Raw genomic sequence first — 17,182 nt, 5'->3', positions numbered from 1 at the left:
CACACACACACATACATATATACATATGTGAGGCCAGGAAAGCCATGTGACCAGGGGAGCCAGTTTGGAACAACTGGTCCAGACATGTCCAAACTTGGAAATTTCATCCTGAGACCAGCAGGAATAGGACCGCTTCCTCCCTGCTCTGGGCCAGCATGTCCCGAGCACACAAGCCTTATGACCCCAAGTTCTGCTATCCTTAAAGCTGTCGTGTAGCCTGGTGGCCAGGTTTCAGATTGAACCTTCTTTCTCCTTATAAGGACATTTTCAGAGAACACCTGGAATTCCTCTTTATGCAAACCAAGCATTCCCAGTGTTAGTGTCCAGAATATGCTGAAAGAATGAGGCCAAACTCCAGCAGCATGCAAGCAGAAGTCCAGCATGCAGGGGTCGCTATCCAGGCAGACCTGCAACCCCAAATGAGCACACAGGCTCTATTTAAAGTCGACTACGGGAATTTTAGGGATAGTTAGGTCATCTGTGTTTTCACTGTTGCAGGTCAAAGGCAAGGGTACGAGTGCATTGAGGATTGGCTTGCACTGGTTAGGGCTTGATTAGGGGCTGGTAAACTGGATCAAATCAGCCCTAACTGCTAGGAGCCTATTTAGGCTAAGTGACTTTGATCAGGGCTTGACCCATGCCCCTGGAGGCCACGTGACTCTGAAAAAGGCTTATCCGCTTCTCATCCTGGTAGGCGAACAACTGTCTCTCCCCAGGCCACGTGTCCTCGCTGAGCCCATGTCTGTGGGCTTTCCTGCAACTGAAATTTCTTTTTCTGAGGAATAGAAAAGTCAGACCTGTTCTAGCTCAGCAAGAAAATGAAGCCTGTCAGGTAGGTCAGGCTTGTTTGACCAGACTCTCTCACCAGTACCGCTGTCCGAGCCAATAATATATACTCACCTCAAAACCCCCTATCCATTTTCCACGGTTTGCATAACCCTTGCCCCACCAAACAAACACACAAACAAAAAGCTGAAAACTGTCTCTGGAGAAGGCTGTTTCTCCTGCACTCACCCGGCTAAGCTTCAGCGCAGCTAGGTGTGCAGTGCTGCCTGGATACCCCAAGGGGACAAGCAGACCAGGAGCAACACACAGGCAAAGGACACAGACACCTAAAATAACATTATACTTTACAGTATGAGTCTGGAGAGATGTCTCAGTGGATAAGCAGGCGTCCTGCCCTTGCAAAAGACCCAAGCTCTGTTCTCAGCACCCAGCTCAGGAGGCTCACAACCACCTGTAACTCCAGGAGAGCCAACACCTCTGGCCTTCACAGGCACCTGCGTTCATACGCACACTCCTACAAAACCAGACACATTGGTGCGTGCGTGCATGCGTGCGTGAGTGCATGTGTGTGTGTGTGTGTGTGTGTGTGTGTGTGTGTGTGTGTCTAGGTCAGAGGACAATTTTCAGGACTTGGTTGACTCTCTCCACCATGTAGGTCCTGAAGAATTAAGTATAGGTCGTCAGGCTTTGCAGCAAGTGCCTTTATGTGCTTCGGCATCTCTCTGGCCTGACATGCTCTGGTTATCTCTGCCTTCATCTTCATCTGGCATTATTTTTGCATGCATGCTTGCATTTATTTCACCTTTCTACCAAGACATCAATTTCTCTGGCTTAAGAGACCCATTCTTCTCCAGCATGACCTCATTTAACTAACTGCATCCTTGCATAGATCCTGTTTCCAAATATGACTACATTCTGATGTACTAGCAATATGGATTTCAACATATACATTTTGGGTGACTGATCAGAAATTTGAAGTGATGAAGATCAGCTACATTTAATTTCAAAACAATCTCACAATATTCACTTTTAGAAGTAGATTTATTTTTAAATTATGTTGAAATGGAGGATCAAAAAAAAGTTAAGTGAAAATTTTTTAATAAAAAATAAATTAAAATGTAGAGAATTTTAAGTTTTGCTTGTATGTGGCAGTATTTTCAGATATCATAATCTAAACTGGGATTCTTCACCAAGGAAATCATATTATACTAAATGTCACAACAGTAGCTCTTACATGCATTTGCTTTGTCCCTATAAAATATTTATACTTTGAATGCATAGCAAATTCTAGAAAAAAATCTGAGTTAGGATATGATGGTTCACTGTCATGTCATCTTGACTAGATTTAGAATGATCTAGCAGAGAGGCGTTTGGGCAAGTCTATAAGGGTGTTAGCAGAAAGAGTCAACTGACCAGCTCTGAATGTGGACACCGCTATTCATTCCGTAGGCTGGAGCCGAAGACTGAATACAAAAGGCAAAAGTGAGACCAGCGTTCATCTTTTTCCTCCTGGACTCCAGACGTGATCTAACCAGTGGCTTCACACCCCCACCAGGCCTTCCTTCTCATGGTGATGTGTCCTTCAACTGTAAGTCCAGATAAACCCTTCCTCCTCTAAGCTCTTTTTACTAGGGCTTTTCTCACATCCATAAGAAAAATAACCAAAACAGAGGATTTGCAATAAGAAATGGGAAATTTAGTGATAAATCTGACAGTGTGATTTTATGTCATTGGAATTGGTTTGTGGGAGGAACATGGCAGGCACGGGACAAAAAAGATACTGAACGCTGTAAGCAGAGCTCAATGGGACCTTTAAGGAGCTAGAACAGAATGCTGAGAGAAACAGGGAGAGTTGAGAGTCAGCTTAGGGGTTCCCAGGGGAATAAGGACTCTGGGGCACAGGCTAGAGACTCTTTATGTCATGCTCTGGCACAGCACCTGGCAATATTTCGCCCATGCCCTGAGAGCATGAGCGAGGCTGAATTAAAAAGACGTGGACTAATTTGTTGACAGGAGAGAATTTCCAGGAGGACTATTGCATCCCTGTCATGGTGAGTGAGCAGCAAATGGGGCAGGAAGGTGACAAAAATGTGCAGTTCGGTGAGGAGCTGCACCGCTTGTTTGTGAGCGTGAGATTTCTGACAACAGGAGGGATTGCAGCTGTAACTATTAAGCAGATCAACACCGTCAGAGAAAAGCTTTTTTAGCTCTGTCCTGGGACGTGAAGAACATTTTCCCGAGGGCAAGACCCCAGCGTCTTCCTCAACATAAAAATCGGAATAAACCATTTTTTCTTTTAAGTTGCTTTTTTCAGCATTATGTTATAGCAGTAAGAAAAAAAATAATACAGTGGATTTTTTTTCTTTTTCATTTTATGACTAAACCTGGTGGGGAAAAAGCCAAAAGAAACTAAACTAGGTTGAAGTAGCTCATTTTCACAGTGGAGTCTGGTCAAAGATAGACTTTTTCCTTATTATCATAGTAAAAGGGAGCAGCTTAAATTGTCACCAAATTACAAAGAGTTGCTATTGGGAGAGTTTATACTGTAGAACCGGTAACAGTTTCCCTGATATCTGTACAAGAACTCCACAAACGTTAGGGTTCCAAAGGTTATATTTTCTTCTTTAATAACTTTAATGCATGCTATGTAATCTTCTGTAAATAGTTGTCCTAAATAAACCAACTAATTTTATTTTAAAAATATGCCTCGGTTTGCTCTTAGACTTGCATTGTTAGTACTTTTATGCATATATTTCATCCACTACATTTGTGATTGTTTTTGTAGTGTGTCAGGAGTACTATAACTTGGTCCCTAATCTCTTCATTTATTCCTTCTTGAAGTATTCATTTAAATTGTGTATGATCTTATCCCTCATCACAAAAGTCTCATACTATCAGGAGCAAAAGCAGACCTCATTTCCTTTAACCTTCTTTTTGCAATATCAAAAGAAAATTAAATGCTATCATTCGATATAATAAATTTACATTAAGTGTACCTATTGAACATTTTCAAATTTGGTATCATAGACTGTAAAGCATTACTATTGAAGATAAATGAGAAGATAGATTTGCTTTCATTGTTCTTGGTACACGCGTGCTCACGGAGAGCAGCACAGCCTTTTTAGCATTCTCTTCATGTGTCCTCCAGGGTGAAGGAGTTGGCTTTTGTTTACATTGCTGGCTAGATTGTTGTGGTAGTAGAGGCACATTTTTATTTTTTAAAAGTTTACTTAAGAGTGACTGGAAAATGAAGAGGTCTCTGTGTTACTTGAGGGGAATAATCACAGAAAGGGATCCGGGGAAATATATACCACTTTGGCTTGTTGATAGGAAGCACTCTAAAAGTTTCCATATGTCAGAATTTATATTATAGCAACTACAAAAATAGAGAAAGGCCTGTGAGCTATGGCTGGGGAGCTCTGTGCCCCAGAAGGAAGCCCTCAGAAATCCAGGGCAGAGTGGCTCTGGATTAGAAGCATGTCATTTGAATATTTGTTTAGACAGAAACTCAATGAAAATGGCTACAGGTAAGCTCGCAGGACTTCTATGGAAAGGGAGGTGTTTTGTTTTGCTTTTTCATTCAGATTTTTGTAAAGTTTGCTTTCTTGTTTTATTTTTTTTTAAGCAGTATTATTTTTTTCATGGTCACACTGGCTTTTTTATTATGTGATATAAGAAATATTATCATTGGTTGTAAGAGAATATTAGTTTCTTTCATATTGTTGTGATGTTTCCTTACCTTCTAATCTAGTTATGTTTTAGTTGGAGAAATTCACTGTGTAAAATGTCCAGGAAATGTGTGTGTTGTGATCTCAGCAAGCTTTGTGCACTCAGTCTGCTCTGTAGCACTCATTCCAGGAAGCACACCAGTTTCCAAAGTTCCCAGAGTCTACCTTAAGTCTTTATTCACTGCACAGCAATGTAAAGCAAAATAAAAAGCAGAAGTAAAACAAAACAATACAATCATCCCAGGACTGAACCTGTATCATTTCTGTTCTCTAGACACCAAACAGGAGCTGTTTATTTTGTATTGTAGGGCTCTTATTTATTATATTTATTAAATATTTTGAAGCCTAATTTTGTTGCTGTTATTGTTGTTCCTTTTTTTAAATTATTTTTTATTAATTACAGTTTATTCATTTTGTATCCCCCCTGTACCTCCCTCTTTCCTTGCCTCCCAATCCCACCCTTCCTCTTCCCCACCCATGTCCCTCTCCCAGTCCACTGCCCCTTAGGGGGAGGTGATCAAAGAGCAGGCCAATCAGTTCCTGTCAGAGACAGTCCCTGTCCCCATTACTATGGATCCTATTTCGACACTGAACTGCCAAGGGCTACCTCTGTGCAGGGGTTCCAGGCCATCTCTATGAGTGGTCCTTGGCTGGAGTATCAGTCTCAGAAAAAGACCCCTGTGCCCAGACTTTTTGGATCTGTTGCTCTCCTTGTGGAACTCCTGTCCTCTCCGGGTCTTACTATCTCCCACTTCTTTCATAAGATTCCCTGCACTCTGCCCAAAATTTGGCTCTGAGTCTCTGCATCTGCCTCAATACCCTGCAGGGTAGAACCTTTCAGAGGCCCTCTGTGGTAGGCTCCTGTCATGTTCCCTGTTTTCTCCCTCTTCTGATATCCATCCTCTTTGCCTTTCTGAATGGGGATTGAGCATCTTAGCCAGAGTCCTCCTTCTTGATTAGCTCCCTTAGGTGTACAGATTCTAGTAAGTTTATCTTATGTTATATGTCTAATATCCACTTATGAGTGAATATATATCCTGTGTGTCTTTCTGCTTCTGGGATACCTCACTCAGGATGATCTTTTCCAGTTCCCACCATTTACCTGCAGATTTCATGATTTCCTTATTTTTTTATAGCTGAGTAATGTTCCATTGTGTAGATGTACCACAATTTCTGTATCTATTCCTCAACTGAGGTGCATCTGGGCTGTAGAGCAACAATCAATAAGTGGGACCTCATGAAACTGAAAAGCTTCTGTAAAGCAAAGAACACTGTCATCAAAACGACTGCTTACACATTGGAAGAGGATCTTCACCAACCCTATATCTGACAGAGGGCTAATATCCAGTATATATAAAGAACTCAAGAAGTTAAACAGCAACAAATCAAGTAATCCAACTAAAAAATGGGGTACAGAGCTAAACAGAGAATTCTCAATAGAGGAATATTGAATGATAGAGAAACACTTAAGAAATGTTCATCGTCCTTAGTCATCAGAGAAATGCAAATCAAAATGACCCTGAGATTTCACCTTACACCCATCAGAATGGCTAAGATGAAAAACTCAAGTGACAACACATGCTGGAGAGGATGTGCAGAAAGGGGAACCCTCCTCCACTGCTGGTGGGAATGTAAACTTGCACAACCACTTTGCAAATCAATCTGGTGCTTTCACAGACAATTAAGAATAGCTCTTCCTCAAGATCCAACTATAGCACTCCTACACATATATCCAAAAGATGCTCAAGTACACAACAAGGACATTTGCTCAACCATGTTTGTAGCAGCTTTATTTGTAATAGTCAGAAGCTGAAGCCTAGTTTTCATTGCAGAATGTAAACTTTTGTACATGAAACAAATAAACAGTAATAAATAAAGTTCTAGTTAGAGTTTGATCCATAGCCCAGGCTGGCCCAGAACTCACTCTGTAGCTCAGCATGGCTTTGAACTAATGGTGACTTGCTCACCTTGACTTACAGTGTTGGGATTATAGGCGTGAGCTACCATGCCTGAGTTGAATGTTTTAAATAAAAGTGTTTTTCTTTCTAGGCAAATATGAATGAGTCCAGGTTTTGCTTGGCATTTATCCAAATAAAACCATGGAGTCCTAAGCTGGATGATAGAAATGCTGATTTTCACAATGATTTGTAACTTTTAGAAGTGAAACTAAAAATTACAAAATGTTAAAAGTTAAAAATTAAGTAATAGGAGGACCAGGAGCAAACAGTCTGTTGCTAGAAAGCTAGCTCCCATCAGAAGCTTGGTTTTCTTATCAGAGCAGCTTAGTCAGTATAGTAATTACCTCAGTTTACAAGCAGGAGAGCAGCAGTCAAGAAAAACGACAGGACAACAGAACGGGACAGTGGTATATGGTTGAGATGGGGGAGTCATGGCTTGATTGAATTCTCCTCCCTGTTTTCTCTGGCCACCATCCTGCCTCCCCATAGGCAGTGTTAGGACAAGGGAACGCTCTCTCACTCTCTCATATACCAAAAGTTGCCATTTGTTTAAAAAGAGTAAAGAATACAGCTGATCACATTACAAATCAACCAATCAGCAAAATGGCGTGTTCTCATGAGATTAGTTATATATATATTTTAAAAATACTACTGGTTTCTGAAAGTCTGAGTACTGCAAGTATTTGAACTCTGGAAAGAAGGGAGAAGTTGCATGACTCTGTATTTCCATGCTGTCAAATGTAGGTCAGAATGTCAGCTGTGCAATCCTGCTGTTTAAACGAGAACCGTCGGCCTCGGTGCCCCCACGTGAAAAGGCTGACATTTTAGGCTGACTGTTTTATTGTAAATTTTATTGTAAATCCATTCTAACCTTTAAAAACTTGATTGACTGTTTTCCTTTTTAAATAATTTTAAAAAATAAAAAACTGGAAGTTCTTTGCTTAAAAAAAAAAGTAAAGAACCAAAACAAACAGCAGAGGTGGCCTTTGTTCCCTGTCTGTGTTTTGTCAGCTGATGTCAAGTTTTGATTTTAAAACTTAAGATGAGATTCCTGTTAGCCAGAAGGCCCCTAGCAGAACTCCCACGTTCTTCAAGAGAATTTACTTTTTCCTGCAACTGGGTCCACTAGCAAAAAATGTGGTATTCATTGTTTCCTATTTTATTTTCTGCCAAACATTGATGAGGTGAAACTAAAAGCCCACAAGAAAGCAAATAAAAACAAGAAACAGGCCAAAAAAACAAATGAAAAACTCCAAACTCCCAACAAGCGTTTTCTCTTTAAGCTGAGGACAGTGAACAGGAAGATGAGCAGCAGTCAGGCTTAGGCGCTACCCCGGGGCTCGGTTTAGGGAAGGCAGAATAGGCCAATGGTAAGCACCACGCGAGGTTGCTCGCTCCAGTCAGGAAAATGAAGAATGAGAGAAACCCCAGACTTTACGGTTCTTTAGCTCTGTCCGTGCTGCTGTCCCCAGGAACTTTTCCAAGGTCATAGTCATGTTCTTTAACCTCCCAGTTGTGGGCTTCAGCTAGGGATGTGCGTGGGAATCGCATCTGTTTTAGGCGTCTGTTGGTTGTGTTAACTCCTGTAGTATACTTTCCTCAAATCTCTCTTTATTATAACAAAAGGCTTGGGCTGTGAGGATGAGCTCTGATGTGGAAGGTGTGTGTCCGGTCATGGCACCCCAGCAACGCTGCTCCTGATTTCCTCCCCCGGGACGGCGTTGCCTGCAGGAACGGCCTAGTCCCTACTGACTGTTTAAAACGCAGAATGTTTGAAAGCTCGTGTTCCTTGTTGGGAGGGCATCACTGTGTGTCTCTTTGTTCTCGGGCATGAATCCACGTTAAAAAAAAATCCGTTCACCTTGAGACGTGGCTGTAATCCTGCGGAAGTCTGCAGTGAATACAGACGCTGTGGCATGTGGTTTGCTGTTGAGCATGTGTTTGTTTTTCTTAGATGTCTAGGAGTGAAACTGCTAGATAGTTTGGGTAATACACGTCTAACTTCGTAACGAACCTCCAGATATTTCTCTCAGAAATAGTGGCAATGTCGCACCATCACTGGGAGCGGTGTATGCCCTTTTCAGGAGTTTGTTTACACACATGCATGGTGACAGGTGTGTAGGCTTGTGCGTGTACAGGTGAGTGTGACACATCCTTCCGGGGACTGACTACAGCTGTGTTCCTTCTCACCCTCCGGTTTCCTCCCCCGGTGGAGCCTCTTGCTGAATGCAGAAGCTGCTCCCTGGGCTGCTTTAGCTGGCCTCCTTTTCCTGGGGCTCCTCCTAGCTCAGTCTCCCGAGCGCTGGGGTCACGGAAAGACTGCCACATTTACCTTGCTCTTATGGCCCTATTGGATCTGAGCTCTGGACCCCTGCCTATGGGGCCAGTGGCCGAATTCAAGGCATTCTTTTTTTTCTTTAATTTATTTTTATTTACATATTTATTTATTACAATTTATTCACTTTGTATCCCAGCTGTAGCCCCTTTCCTCTTCCCCTCCCAATCCGACCCTCCTTCCCTCTTCTCCTCCCATGCCCTTAACCTAGTCCACTGAAGGGGAAGGTCCTCCTCCCCTTCCATCTGACCCTCGCCTATCAGGTCTCATCAGGAGTGGCTGCCTTGTCTTCCTCAGTGGCCTGGTAAGGCTGCTCCCCCCTCGGGGAGGTGATCAAATTGCCAGCCAGGGAGTTCATGTCAGAGACAACCCCTGTACCCATTACTAGGGAACTCACTTGGACACTGAGCAGCCAATGGGCTTCCAGGCATTCTTAAAGAAGTGAGTTATTTAGCTCTGATTTTAGTTAATATTAAGTTAACATGGAAAGGGCTTGGGCAACTTTTCACACAAGTGAAAAGTTTTCACACAACTGTTCATTCATGCAGCTTGCTGGTCCAAAGCTTCACTGGGCTTTCTCATTTTCAAATGAATTATATTATTGAATTACAGGATTACTTATGTAAGTTTAGACTAATTCCTTTGTCCCGTTTCTATATTGCTCACGCCCTCTGTACAAGACAAGTCTTTTTTTCTTTTCTTTTTTCCTTCCCAAAGGTGAAAAAAAAGATTTCTATTTTACTTTGTTACTGCTTGGCATGGGATTGCTAATAACAGATAAACAAGCTGATTCCATCATTTGGGGGAGTGAAGCAAAGTTCTTTTAAACATTCAACCTAAGTGCAAGCTTATACAATTATACGATTAAGCCCTTCCAGGTAGCTGCACTCAATCAGTAACAGATTAAACCCAATTTCATTGATAAAATTATAGCTAGCTTTCAATCATAATGAATGTTTAATTTAAAAAAAAATTCTTTAATAGTAGAAAGTCAAGATTTTTTTTAATTAGCAAAATTTGTTCTTTCACAATTTCATGTGTATGTACACTCCATATTCTGGGCATTCTCTTCCCCACCTTCTCCTTTTATTTTCTTAATAGAATTTTCCTGTTGTGCACAAAGATTTTTATTTTGGTAAAATCCTATTTCTCTCTGTATTCAACAGTGTTTTTTTTTGTTTGTTTGTTTGTGTTTTTTTTTGTTTTTGTTTTTTGTTGTTGTTGTTAGCATCATTCTTTGAGAAGTCTTTGCATATTCCATTCTGACAAAGGTCACTGTTGATTACCTTAGTGATCATCATGATTTCAGCTTCAGGTTTATCTGGTTGACTTATACCAACTTACCTTCTCTGTGTGTGAGGTGGGAGACTGACCGGCAAAGAAGTGATAACTTTCAAGAAGACTAAACCTAACACTCAACCTATAAGCTGTAGGAGCAAGCGTATGTGGCAAAAACTTATTTTCTCATATGGTTCAGGCTTATTTTACGGTGGCATATTCAATGACATCCTATTAAATGCATTGCTTGGTCTCTAAGCTAGAGATGACTCCCCCTCCTTTCCTCACAGCCCCTGCAAACATTTGGAGAGCACTGTGGGGGAACAGGAGCATCTGAGGGAGGCCAGGAGCCACAGCTGCTGTAAACATGGGACAATGGCTCTACTCACGTCTTAAGAAAAATCTGGAACAAATGAGGTTGAGTGGCTCCACTTTTTAAGTGCAGGGGAAAGGATTTCAGTGACTCTTTTAAACATCTGGTAGGCATTGTAAGAGGAATAGATTTTTTTTGCATTTGGATTATGTGCAACCCACAGTACCGTAGCTGGAGCATTAGCAGAATATGGCATTTTTATAAACGCCCTGGCCAGTAAGCTTAAGGATCTGTTGTATATAACCATTAAGAATTGCGTAACATGCAGACTTATAGTCACAGGCTCGACTGAAATAGAATTTCATCTTCATTTAGTGGTGGCTTTTAGGGAGAGAATGGTGAAGATGCTTCCTAATGTCTTAGTATGAGGAACTTAGAGGAAAGCGACATGGAAACTCCAGTGGTGACAGTTTATAGCAAGGCCACGTGATTACTTCAACAGTTGACTTTCAAGGGATAAGGGAGGGAGGAGAGCAGAGAGGGGAGATGGAAAGGGGAGAGAGAAAAGAACAGAATGGAATGGGAGGGGTGAGATGCAACGCAGTGTATGAAGTTTTAGGATAGCATTTAAAACTACAAATATTTGACACTTGAAAATCTATAACCATCATTCAGAGTTTGACAATAAACTAATTGCTACTTGCTTGTCCTTAATAATGGTCCCATGGGTGATTTGGTGGCTGTTGATTTGGGATTTTTAATAACAAGAAATTGTAAAACTGTATACAGATTCTTACTTGAGAGATTTTTCAATTGGGAAAGTTAAGTTCAAATTTCTATAAAACCTGCACTTAGATTTCATTTTGAAATTCCTCTAAAGTTTACTATAAATAAGGTGAAAACTCATTTTTATCTGTATGGTTATTACTTATCAGTCATAACTATAGATACAGTTGTACTTTTTAAATAAAAATTCATTATTTTCCTGAAGGAACACATCTTAACATTACTGATGCAATGCATAACACCCACAGCCATGAGCAGGTCGGATTTTGTCAAATCATTTTTAGGTGAGTCCATCCTTATTACTTTTAATGTCAATTTCTCTGAAGAAACATAGTTGTGTTTTGTTCACAAGAATTATATGAGGCCATGCTGCCAAACAGAAATGTTTCTCAGTTTAAGTGCTAGGAAACCGAGGACACAGGTCTCTTGGGGTAAACTTGTATTTATGTTCGTCTTTGGTACATCAGCTCTTCCTTCGTTAGTAACTCTTCATTCTGAATATATTTTCATATCAGTGTGACTATATGATTGAGATAATTAGCTTAGTGTGCAAAGAAGGTAAAAGAAACTACACAGTCAGTAGTGAAAATCATTAGTACTGACACAAAACACAGCTCTGACCTCTAGGGGAATATCTGATGCTTGATTCTAGGCCAGCTATGTGTAACCATGGCCTGGGGGCTGGAGCCCAGGTTTCCAGAATGACAGTTTCTACCGTGGAAGTGGCTATCCAGATTTTTACAGTTGTAGAAGAAAAACTCATAAACCAAACCATTTTCCAACGATATTTGGGGATACTGGGTAGATGAGCTAGAGCAGAGAATCCTCTGTCAGTTAGATGTAGCAGTAGCAATGAGTGTTCCTGGGGAGACGAAGGATACCCTAGGACAATTTTAACTATGGGTGGACAACATTCCAGTTCTCAAAGTCACCAAGTTGTAATCAATCAATCAACATTGTAGAATCTCCAGCATAATGGCGAGTTTTCCGCCCCCACCTCTGTGAACTTCAGTTTACGGTAGCTAATAGTATGATATGCCATTGCATTAAATAGTTGAAAAAATTCCATTTAACCTGTCAATAACCAGTGGGGTAGATGAAACCCTTCCATTTTGTAGATAAAATTGGGCTTGAAAAATATTAAATAAAAATGAAAAAAAGAAGGAGATAAGGAGTTCCTACTGGTAAGAGATGATCCATCCATGTTAGTACTAATACTGGGTCTTCAGTTTCTATATATATAATTTTTCACTCAATAAATATAGACATCTCACTTTCAAAAGTTCTAGTTTTTATCTTTCTTAGAAAATGAAAAATCAGTAGCTTATCTTTGTAAACTAAATAAGCAAAATTTAGAATTAAACAAAAAATTTCTAAAGAATTGTAGAAGAGAATAACAAAACACTACCATAGTTTGGAGTATATTAATAAAATGCACAGTTTGAGCAAAGGAGATGGGCCAGGTGAATACACAGAGAGAGTTCACCCATGTGAGTTCAGGAGCATAACTGAATACTCTCATTGAGTGTCATCTTTAAGATCAACTCAGTGAGAACACAGATATGTGCTGGGGAATAATTATTTTCTGTGGAAACAATATGACCTCTGTCATGATGAAACAGAGAATTCTATGTTGACTTACAGAATATTGTGGTCCTGTAGTCATAGCAATGAAATAAGCAAAATACACAGCAGGTATACTGTAGTGATAATGGGGACATTAAAACACTAATAGAGGAAAGGGAAAGAGCCACAGACAGTGTTAGCTACCTAACACGGTAGCCTCTATCTGCCTTTATGTGGTCCCATTTCACATACCCTTGAAGGATCGCACAAAATCTATAGAATGTAGAAAGTTAACTGAAGATGGCCTCTGTCAGTGCAGCTTCTGGGGAATTGTCATCCATGATGAGTAGGACTGTTTGGTAAAGGAAACGCTATGGGTCACCTGTTCTCCTGTAAACAATTCCTCACGCATGGTGTTAGAAGTAAGCCCCATTGCTTCACCTGGATGGACTTCAGTAGTCATTTCTGCCATCTGTGATTGGTTCTCTATCTGTGGTGAATAGATCTCTCCCTAGGGAAAAAACACAACAACTTGAAAAGAGAAGACTTTTAAAAGCAGGATGAAGGTGAAGAGAAAGTCCCGGTTTACATCCTGACTGCATGCATGCAGCCTTTTCTCTGTTACTAATGACTACATCCTGACTGCATGCATGCGGCCTTTTCTCTGTTACTAATGACTACATCCTGACTGCATGCATGCAGCCTTTTCTCTGTTACTAATGACTACATCCTGACTGCAGGCATGTGGCCTTTTCTCTGTTACTAATGACTACATCCTGACTGCATGCATGCAGCCCTTTCTCTGTTACTAATGAGCTGAGCAGGGTCGGGGACCTTTGCTCTAGTGTGCACCCTCTCAGCCCTTTCCTAATAAGATCAGAATTCTCTGTCTTCTGTTTCTGATTTTTATCGCTGGGTAACACATGCCTTAGATCAAAGAAACCATTGTCTGTTCTCTGGCTTGTCTACTTATTCCTTAGTTGGTCCTTGCCTCCTCCTTACCCTTTTATTTCCTTGTAGGAACAAATGATGTGAAACATTAAAACGTCCTTGAAGATCTGAAGGAGTCCATTAGCCAGAAGTAAATTCGCCTTAAAGAAGGAGGCCACAGGAGGTTCAGACGTTCAGGAAAACCAGTCAAGCAAACAACTAGCCAACACATTGTGGCACCAGTGGCTACTGCAGGGACCTAGGGTGACCTCTCCTCCTGGCTTCCTTTGTTCACTCTCCTTATCCTAACAAGGAACTCTGGCTCTACCGCTAGTGATGAACCAGCTAGTAGTGAAATGAGTCTTGTTCATTTCTTAATACATGCTGACAGAACTCTTTTTTTAAAATTAAGTTTTTATTTTTTATATTAATGACAGTTTATTCACTTTGTATCCCAGCTGTAGCCCCTCCCTCCCTCATCTCCTCCCAGGCCCCTCTTCAAGTCCACTGATAGGGGAGGTCCTCCTCCCCTTCCATCTGACCCTAGCCTATCAGGTCTCTTCAGGACTGGCTGCAATGTCCTCCTCTGCGGCTGACAGAACTCTCAAAGATATTTTCTGTCATGTGTTGGGGGTTGGTCTGATGCTTTTTGATGCTAACTACTAGCCCTCAAGATCTGGTTACTGCCCAACCTTGTTGTGTAAACCTGCCTAAGACCTTATTCCTGCTTGGTTAATAAAAAACCTGTACCGGGGCAGGGCAGAAGAAGTTAGGCGTGGCTGTGGTTCCCAGGCTCTGGGGAATCACTGGAAGGAGATAGACAGTCAGGAAGAGAGGAAAGGAGGAGGAGCCACATGGGTGAGGAGGAAGGACTCTGAGAGTGATGTGGAAAGACCTAGATGAAGAACACAAGCAAGTGCCTTGGAGTTCCGGATGGAAGGTAGCCCAGATAGGAATGGATAAGGCAGATGGCAGGAGGTGAAACAGCTTAGGTGAATATTTTCCCAGCCCAAGGTAAACAAGGCAATTATAAAGTCTAACAAGTGTCTGTGTCTTATTGATTATGATAGTGGGTTAGATAGTACAGCCATGGTAATCATAGGGCTAATAATAAATAATATTTAGCCTGATACCTTTTACTTCCAACAACAGTCATGCTAAATCATACATAAAATTGGCTCTTAAGTGCACAACCAGTGGCTTTAGATATATTGATATAAATAGAAAACCATCACAACTGTCTATCGGATGAATTCTCGTTCATCTCAAACTGCAATGTTGATAAACTTAAATTAATGAACACCTTCAGATTTTGAAGTGCTCAGCTCCCAGAGATGCATGCTGTGCTTGGCTATCAGATGCATAAAAACTGATCTTACTCTGGTCACTCTGCATTTACTTTATTCCTCTCAGCATAACACTCTCCAGAATTATCGGTGCTATAAAAATGTCCGGATCTCTTCCTCATCACCCCTTCCTCCTCTTTGTTGTCTTCCTAATATTTCACACTCTAGTTCTTTATCAACAGACATTAATATTGTTTCAGTATTTTATCTTTTATAAATAATGATGTAATAAACATGGAAGATACAGATAATGCTTCGAAATATTTGCTTTCTTTTCTTTGGATATATCCAGTAGTGCGATTTTTAGGTGTTGATTTTACTTTTAACTTCTTGAGGAACCTCTGTATTCTCTTCCACAACGGCTGTAGTAATTTCCATAGCAGCTGTAAGGGAGGAAGGATTCCCTTTTCAACACCCTCATGCTGACACACGTCTCTACTCTAGTCGACATTGCTGGAATGGTGGGGCATCACTACGGCTTCGCTTGCTGTTCTGTGATGGTTATTGATGCTAGGTGTTTGTATATTTGTATGTACTTTTGGATTTCTTTAAGCTGTGTGTGAGTGTGTGTGTGTGTGCGCGCGCACACGTGTGTTTTGCATGCATTTGTACATGTGAAAGTCAGAAGACAACTTGCAGAGGTCATGTGGGTTCTGTGGTCAGGACTGGACACAACTGCTCTTGCCCACTGAGCCCTCTTGCCAGTACCATTTTGTCCATTTTTTATAAATTGTTTGTTGTTTGTTTGTATGCACATGCACAAACGTGTGTTACTTATTTTAGCTATTATTTTATCAGGTATTTACAATATTTGGTCTTTCTATAGATTTTCTCTTCATTTTACTTGGTTTGACATGGCCTTGCTTATTTTTGTTTTTATTGCCAGTGCTTTTGGTAGTGTTTCCAAGAAGTCACTGCCAAGACCAATAGGAAGAGGGTTATCTCGTGGTCTCTGAGGGCTTCTACACTGGCGGATTTGACACTTAGGTTGACTTCTCAGCTGACCTGTGCCCATCTTGTCTGCTAGGTCGGGGACCTGAGAGAAGGGGGTGGACTGCAGTCTGACACTGTCGACAGCCTTGCTTCAGGCGCACTATACCTCTGCCTCCCTGAGCACTGGGGTTACAGGGATTACAGATGTGTACCACCGCATCTGGATTTTTAAATCTTTATATATATCTTGCTCCATATGTCCTTTGCGTATTTATTGCCTTTCAGCTTAGTGTTTTTATAGGTTTCCTGAGTGAGCAAACATGTGGGTCTCTCTTATCCATATCTGTTTCTTGTACCTTTTTCTTGGACTTTTTTTCTTGTTTGTTTACTAGTAAGAGACAGAGAGAGATGGACAGAGATGGAAGGGGAGGGGGGGAACCATAATCCGGATATGTGGCTGAGAAAAAAATACTGTCAAGAAAAGAAAAAGGTTCACCATGTGATATCCAGAGGTTTTGGCTGGCTAGACACTAATTTAGCCTATTGTATAGTTCTTTAATTGTGTAACTTGCTTCTGTGTTTCATCTAGTTGAACCATAAAGTGGGCTTTACATTGCCTTCATTCTCTTTTCTACTCACTATGTTGACTCAAAATTAAAAACAGACCCATAATTCTCATTCCAGAAAGTCCCTTTCACTCTGTAAGGCACATTTCTCAAGGTTTCTTGTGTTTAAGAACAAAACAAAACAAACTAGACTCTTCTTTCCTTGGTTCTAACACAGGCCACCTGCTCAAAGGCGAGACCGCATTCCGCATCCCAAACAGGACGTTGATTTTGCTGTGTGCCAACGGCAGGGAAGGAGCCTGCGCTGACTCCAGGGTCCCCGCGCAGAGACAGAGGGCTGCGTGCTGCTGTGAGGCATCATTGATCACTCACATCAATGGTCACTTGTTCTACTGCCGGAGAACAGTCCGCCCTTCTCAGAACAGAAACCTCCCGTTCTGCCTCTGCTTCGGTTGTTCAGCTGTCGCTGAGCCCCGCTCCCTGTCTTGGTGAGGCAGTGTGCGTCCCTTCCCTGGCCACGCAGGTGAGGCTGGCACGGGAGGGCCGACCGCCTGGCGAACAGGTTCACATCCAGAGCGCGGCCCGCTCGTCCGTGCTCTCGGGGACTGCTTGGTACGAGCGGTGACAAAGGGTTGTTCCCAGTTTTCTGCTTATTAC

General features: G+C 41.5%; 1 long non-coding RNA gene across 1 annotated transcript in view; it reads left to right on the top strand.

Annotated features, from left to right (window-relative positions):
* The window catches only part of LOC132656051 (uncharacterized), a 52,837-nt gene extending 35,885 nt beyond the window's left edge, over nucleotides 1-16,952 (top strand). Inside the window, exons 2-3 of the long non-coding RNA XR_009594000.1 lie at nucleotides 2,236-2,374; nucleotides 16,743-16,952. This is a non-coding gene — a long non-coding RNA (uncharacterized LOC132656051). The remainder of the gene's footprint in view (nucleotides 1-2,235; nucleotides 2,375-16,742) is intronic.
* Nucleotides 16,953-17,182: the final 230 nt, after the last annotated feature.

Source organism: Meriones unguiculatus, chromosome 8, assembly GCF_030254825.1.
Source record: "Meriones unguiculatus strain TT.TT164.6M chromosome 8, Bangor_MerUng_6.1, whole genome shotgun sequence".
NCBI classification, from domain to species: domain Eukaryota; kingdom Metazoa; phylum Chordata; class Mammalia; order Rodentia; family Muridae; genus Meriones; species Meriones unguiculatus.
Note: the sequence above shows the minus strand (reverse complement) of the source record. Positions and strands in the feature narration are given on the sequence as shown.